Raw genomic sequence first — 7,187 nt, forward strand, 5'->3', positions numbered from 1 at the left:
ATGGAATCTAGAAAGATGGTACTGATGAACCTACTTGCAGGGCAGCCATGGAGATGCAGACACAGAGAACAGACATACGGACACAGGGGCAGGGGAGAGAGAGAGAGGTGAATTGAGAGTAGCATGGAAACATATACATTACCATATGTAAACTAGATAACCAGTGGGAATTTGCTACATAACTCAGGGAACTCAAACCGGGGTTCTGTAACAACCTAGAGGGGTGGGATGGGAAGGGAGGTGGGGGGGAGGTCCAAGAGGAAGGAGACACACGTATACCTATGGCTGATTCATGCTGATGTATGGCAGAAACCAACACAGTATTGTAAAGCAATTATCCTTCAATTAAAAATAAAGGAGAATATCCTCCCCCAAAGTAAGCAATAAAAAAAAATTAAAAAACCTAGCCCATGCACTAAAGGAGCGCCTACTATGGCTAATCTTCTGCAAAGGCCTGGAGCATCTTACATACGTTTCCAAGCATCCAGCTCCCAGGGAAGGACTTTCTTGGTCAAGGCAGTCTGGTTCACTGCGTCTCAAACAGCGGTAAAAGTCACGTCTACAGCCCAAAGCCTTTCACCCTGGAGAACACACAACAAGCCCTTTTGTGCCCCAGGACCTTGAGGCCACTCTGGGCCTCATAAGAGTTTCGTTAAAACCAGCTAGTAGCCCCTGGTGTTACGGGGGTGCTGCTGCTAAGTCGCTTCAGTCGTGTCCGACTCTGTGCGACCCCATAGACGGAAGCCCACCAGGCTCCCCCGTCCCTGGGATTCTCCAGGCAAGAACACTGGAGTGGGTTGCCATTTCCTTCTCCAATGCATGAAAGTGAAAAGTGAAAGGGAAGTCGCTCAGTCGTGGCCGATTCTTAGCGACCCCATGGACTTCAGCCTACCAGGCTCCTCCATCCATGGGATTTTCCAGGCAGGAGTACTGGAGTGGGGTGCCATTGCCTTCGCTCACGGGATAAGAGATGGTAAAATCAGAGAGCGTCGTGCTCTCCGTACCACGAGGGGGCAGTGTTGGACTGTGGACAGCAAAGAACTCAGTGAGAGATGGGTTCCCTGGTGACTCACTCCAGCAATGCATGATTTGTTCTTGGGTGGAGTGGAAAAAAAAGAGAGAATTGGTTGGAAAAAATGAAACCATCTGTTGAATGTGCAAGTTGCCACAGTCATGAGTTCAACCAATGTTCAACTGACTAAGTATTTTTAGTGCAAAGAAATAAGGTAATTTGAGGGTTTCAGAAAACAAGCAACTGTCCAGGAACCAAAATGATAACTGAAGAAATATTATGTATTAGCAGACACTTTGCTCTTTCCTTTGCAAAATGACATTTTATTTTTTCCAGGAAAAGGAAGGCTTTCAGAAGTTAAAAGAAGCATAGTTAACCAAATAACACTCCCCTCCCCCACAATTGAATAAAAAAACTTCCCTCTTATCTGGGTTCAGAACTGGCAAGCAACCTCACTGTGGGCACTTCATAAATATTCATCAATGATGAAAATGTCAAGAGAGTGCAAAGGAACCGTTTCGTCATTTCGAGAACCCTTCTGAAATGCCAGCAACTGAAGCAAGATCTCCACTATCCTTGGCAAACCTTGAACAAGAAGAGCCCAGTTCAGCTGGTCACATGGGAAGGAACCAAATAAGGACAGTGGATGAATCTCCCTCCTGAAGTCTGGGGTTGTGACTGTCCTTACAAACAGCAGAGCAAACTGAAGTACTGGGTGGGATTTTTTAAACAGCCACTCCCAAAACATCCAAGTCACTAGGATTCAGTGACTCTACTTTGTGGGAAAAAACCACCCAGCATCCCCCTTCCCAGAACAAGCAGGCAGTGCCCGTGAGCAGACAGCTAAGGTCAGCGCAGGTCGTCATGGCGCACCTCTAACTTTACACTGTCCTGATCACACTGTATCAATGGAGCTGAGGGACACTCAGAAAGAACAGGGTGAAACCAAGATACTGGCATGCCATCCAGTCAAGGTCTGTTTTGGCCCGGGGAACACCTGGCCTTGGCCCATGTGATCTCGATAAACAGAGGAATACACCTCAGTAACCATCGCCTGGACTGCCTGGGATGGAGAAGCTGGGCTCTGGCGGAACTGTGGCAGTCGGGCTTGGAGACCTTCCATCAGAAAGCGGCCCCTACACAGACCTCTTTCTGGTTCTGAGGAACATTCTCCATCTGCCGGCGGCTGACTCAGGCCAGAGTCGGGGTGGGGCAGCCGCAGCTTGGGTGTGGGCCTGTGCTATCGTAGGCCTGCAACAGAGCAGCCCTATTTCTTCACACCGGCCCTAGAGGGGTATGGGGTGGCCGGGAGCTCCCCTCCTCCCTGTCCCCCGAGGCTTTCCGGTTGTTCCAGGCTCCTTGGCACTGGGTGGAGCTGGGTGGTGGTTGTTGTTCAGTTGCTCAGTCGTGTCCGACTCTTTGTGACCCCGTGGACTGCAACACATCAGGCTTCCCTGTCCTCCACTATCTCCCGGAGTATACTCAAACACTCATCCATTGAGTCATTCAACCATCTCATCCTCTGTCTTCCCCTTCTCCTGCCTTCAATCTTTCCCAGCATCAGGGTCTTTTCTAATGGGGGTGGGGGTGGGGGGGTCTGAGGCTAAAGCCATGATGTGAGGGGCCTTAGGAGCCGAAGCCTCTCTCTTGGACTCAAACCCGCAGCCAACATTGTGGCATCTTGGTGTGCAGGCTGGGCCCCAGAGAACCAAGGCACCAGCCACACTTGCAGCCCTCTGACCCCTGCCTTGAAGACACAGCTCTATTTCTAGCACTCCTCTCCCCTCCCTATTGCCACCCACCTTGTTAAAACTCTCCCTTTCACTCATCCCTGTAGACACTGTGCAAAGCAGACCTTGGCTGAGAGAGGTGGGCTGTGGCCCCCTCCTCACAAACCTACCTGGAAGGCCAGGAAGGAAAAGAGCATTAACCAAGTTCGTGCTTTATTTCAGAAGCTTAGGACACAGGATCTCTCTCAGTCCTGGCCTCTCACCTCAGTGGAAGGCCGCATCATTCCCATAAGACCCGGCTGAGAGCAGGGCGGCCGCCACCTGTGCTCAAAGTCCAGCTCTGTCGTGATCCCGGGCGGTGATGGAACCTCTGGGCCTCCTCACTGGGAAGCGGGAATTGGGCCACTGTGAGCAGGGGAGGAGTGAACTTATGTGAAAAGTGTTGAGAGCATTAGCATTACATATTATTCGCTCTAAACGTTAAAGACGAGGAAACAGAGGCCAGGGAGCAGGTGTCAAGTGTGGATTCCGGTGGGCTCCATGCAAATGCTCCCTCTAATTTATTGCGGTTTCTCTTAAACATTGCAAATTGTGGTCCCCTCCCAGAGATGGTTACACTGAGCCTGACCAGCGTGTGTGGAGGAGAACATGGACAGCCAGGGCGCATCCCCTTCTCGGGGCATGAAGGTCCACCTGTTGTTGAGGGGCTGGCCCCCGATGCTCCTTTTCCTCTTCTTGGACATAATTATGACTCTAACCACCTCACCTCCATCGCTACCGTAAAATCCGAGTCGTTTCCCTGAAAATACGGCAGAAGTGGAATTTAAACCCAAGCCTGCCCAGTCTCTCCATTCTTATCTTGGCCAGTTGCCCACAGAGGCCCGGACGTCTGTGGCAGACAAATGAGGCCACAGGGGTTGACACAAGGGCGATGCGGCCTCCACATGTGCCGTGGAGGAAGGGAACAGGAAACCGGGATGAAGGCCAAGGCTGGGGGTTGGAGGCACATGGATGCACAGCTAAGTCATTTAATTGCTCAGTTTATAAATCCAGTCAACCGGGAGATGGTCCGCACTCACCTAACATGCTACAGGGGCTCCCTTCAGCCCCAAAGCAGAAAGGCATCCAGAGGTGTCTTAGGTCGGGCACACTGTGGTCTCAAGGGTAGGCAGCATTTTTTAGGAGTTTATCTTATGCTCTGAGTCTATACTCTCCCAATTAGTTTTGTGATCCTTGCCAAATCTCTCAGCCTCTCTGAACCTCAGTTTATTAATGCATAAAACCTACCATATAATCCCTATCTCACAGGGACTTCTGATGGTTATGTGATTTGACATATGCAAAAACGGCTAGGAGCTGGCATGCAAGAGATGTTTATGAAACGTGTTTTCCTAGCCTGTGTGAGAACCCACATACAATCTGAGTTTCACCCCAGAGATGAAAGACCTGGAAGAAGGCTTCCTGCACACCTGCTGGAATGTTCATGCCTCATGTGGGTAAGAAAGCAAGTCTTCATGTCACTCCACTGCACTGCGGGTATCGCAAGCCCTTCTCAGCAAACCAGACACCTACAATGGGGTGTCCACTGCCCTCCTGGGTCCCCAGTGCCTCTGACGAAGCTGCCTACCTGCCCCTCCACGCTTTTCAGCATTGTGCTCACCGTACTGACAACATTCACCTCAGTTCTGCCCGTCATCCTGCCTGTTTAGGACAGGGGAGAGAACGTGGGGCCAGAGGGGACCATGGAGGGAAGCCTCCAGAAGGCCCATGGCCTTTCATTCCTGTCCCAAGGCCGGGAGGCCGAGTCTAAAGAGAAGCTTCTCAGAGAGGCCTGGGAAGGGGCCAGGGAGGGGCGTGCAGAGCTCTCTGGAATGTCCAAGGCTTTCAAGGAATCTGTCAGATGAGAAGGGAAAAGGAAAATGGTAACCAGGTCAAAGGACATGAGTTTTCAGATGATTATTCATCACAACTAGAGGATGACCAACCGTTGACTAGATTACTAATCCCACAGGTATGGAGGGAAAAGGCTTGTTGGCTTTTTTGCGGTGTTTCCCCTGCCATGCAAGGGTGGGGCCCAGCACTCAAAGGCGGGGGGTGTCAGGGGGTGGGGGAGTTGGGGGGATTGAAGCCAGAATCTTCCGGCTCAAGCTACGGTTCCCCTCTCACCAGCATGTGACCCTTTAGGCCCCAAATTCCTCATCTAAAAATATGGGCAGTTGCCACCTGGGGCTGCACTGCACACTCTGTGAGAACATTTCTCATAAAGAGGGAATGCAGCCATTATTGTTAATATGCAGGAGCCCTAATTTCTCTCCAAGCCAACTAGTGCTGTCTCAATATCAGCAAAGAGAAAGACAGGTATTTATCAAGCCATTTTGTAATCTTTGGGGATTTTCAAAGGCTTTTTAAAGCCTGAAGAAAAGCAGCCAAATTGCTTCGGTTTCTCCATCTGTTCCTCCATGTTATCTCCATCATCTTGGGGGAAAACATGGGCCCTTTGGGGGAAGGCCTTGGCAGGTGGCCACCGTCAGGCCTCCCCACCGGCTTGGAGGGGCAGCCAGCTAGCAGGTAGTCGCCCAAGGAAGGATGAGCTCGGACAGGCCACCTGAGACCTTGGGTCCAGGGTTGCCTTGTACTCTTTTGCCCTCATGGGCCACTGCCTCCATTAAAAAATATTTTAAAATATATTTTGTTACTTCACTGGTATAAAAGTAATTCAGATCCACCGCTGGGTTATTACATATACATCCTTAATTTCTCTGATGGTTTTGAGAAAATAAAAATATAATTGGAAATAGGTGAAGTATGAGGAGCGGTATGGCCTCTAGGGGGCAGCACGAGCTCACCAGATGCTTATGTGACCCGGGGTGGCGGGTAAACCGTGGGTGAGCACCCAGCAGCGACTCCCACCGCTGACTCACAAAGGCCTTTTGCTTCTCCCAGCGCCTCCTCGGAGAGGGCTGTGTTAGCGCCTCTCACCCTCAGCCCAGGAAGCAGAAGGGCGGAGCTGGAGTTGCTGCCCCACTCGGGGCAGAGAGGCTCACCCTGGGAGGCGCAGGGCCGCGCGGGGTCACACGGTGGCAGAGGCGGGACCCGACCAGAATTTCCTGGCTCCTCCTGCCGGAGTCTGCCTCGGAGCCTCAGCAGGCAGGATGCTCCGAAGGCCCGAGAAGTTGGTGATGTCGGCTCAGCCCTGCCGCGACCCCCATCCCGACACTGGCAGGCAGGGAGCAGCCGCCCCTTCCCTTCTTGGCACCCCTCCCCCCACATGCCTTTGTTCACTCGCTCTGCCTACCCTCCCCCCCACAACACCCCACTCCCTCCAGAGTCTGGCAGGTGGGAGAAGTTCCTCCGCTCCCCCAGAACTGAGCCGGACATCCAAGGCGCACACAGGGGACAGGACGAACCGGTGCAGCACGGGGTGGGGGGTGGCTGGGGGGCCTGGGCCAGGAGGCACAGCAAAAAAGACCAGAAACAAAACCAACAGAACACCAGGCGGGAGATGATCGCATCTCCAGGCAGGCTTTTCTAACTCCCAGGGGGAACACCCAGCACATGGCCGGTGGGAACAATAGGCCTTCCTTTCTCCCCTCCCCAGCTGAAAACGCACCCTCTGGGGAAGAGGAGAGGGGGAGAGGGAGACCCTCTCTCCCCGAGGGTCTGCCTGAGTAGGGCCTGGACCCCAGGGGAAGCTAGTTTACAACACACATAATTGATTTTCTTTCCTTTTGTAGAGGTGAGGGTGGTGCCTAAACCCATGACAGAAATAAACTGCTCCGCCTTGCTGGATGAGCAGAAAAAGTTGCTCATTTTGTAAAGGGGAAATATGAGATGCCAGCTGACTGAAATGGATCTGGCAAAAGGGCAACCGTGTTCTCTTTCAGAGAGCATCTGTTTGGTTCAAAGGGGCCAAGAAGATTCTGGAACCTTGGCAAAGTGTGGCCAGGCCTGAGGCAGGGGGACAAGGCCTTCCGCAGAGGCCCTGGGGGTGGATGAGGGGGACGCCTGGGGGCCCCTCTGCAGGACAGAGGTGACATCCGCCACAGAACAGCCCGCCCTCAGCATCACCTCACCGGCAGGAGTCTGTCTCATCTCTCACACACAGTGACCCCAGCGCCCGTCTGGTTAGGCAGGTCCAGCTAGGAAGCAGGAATGACAGGCTCGTCGTGTGGATGGAGAATAAGCCATAGCTGGTCTCCATGTCGCTCCTCTGATCCCCCAGGAGATCGGCACGACGAGGGGACAGTCTAGTCTAGGTTGGGAGAGCAGGACTGAGACCTGCTCAGGAAAGGAACAGGACCCTCAGGAGAACGCCTGGTTGTGGAGGCTATGGCTAGGGACCTTCCTGGTAGGGGGACCGGCAGGAGGTCAGGAGCCACAGGAAGAACTCATCTAAGGAAAGTCTGCACTTGGGGGTAGCCGTGGCTTTGCCCAGGCCAAGCCAG

This window comes from Capra hircus, chromosome 1 (assembly GCF_001704415.2).
Source record: "Capra hircus breed San Clemente chromosome 1, ASM170441v1, whole genome shotgun sequence".
NCBI lineage: Eukaryota > Metazoa > Chordata > Mammalia > Artiodactyla > Bovidae > Capra > Capra hircus.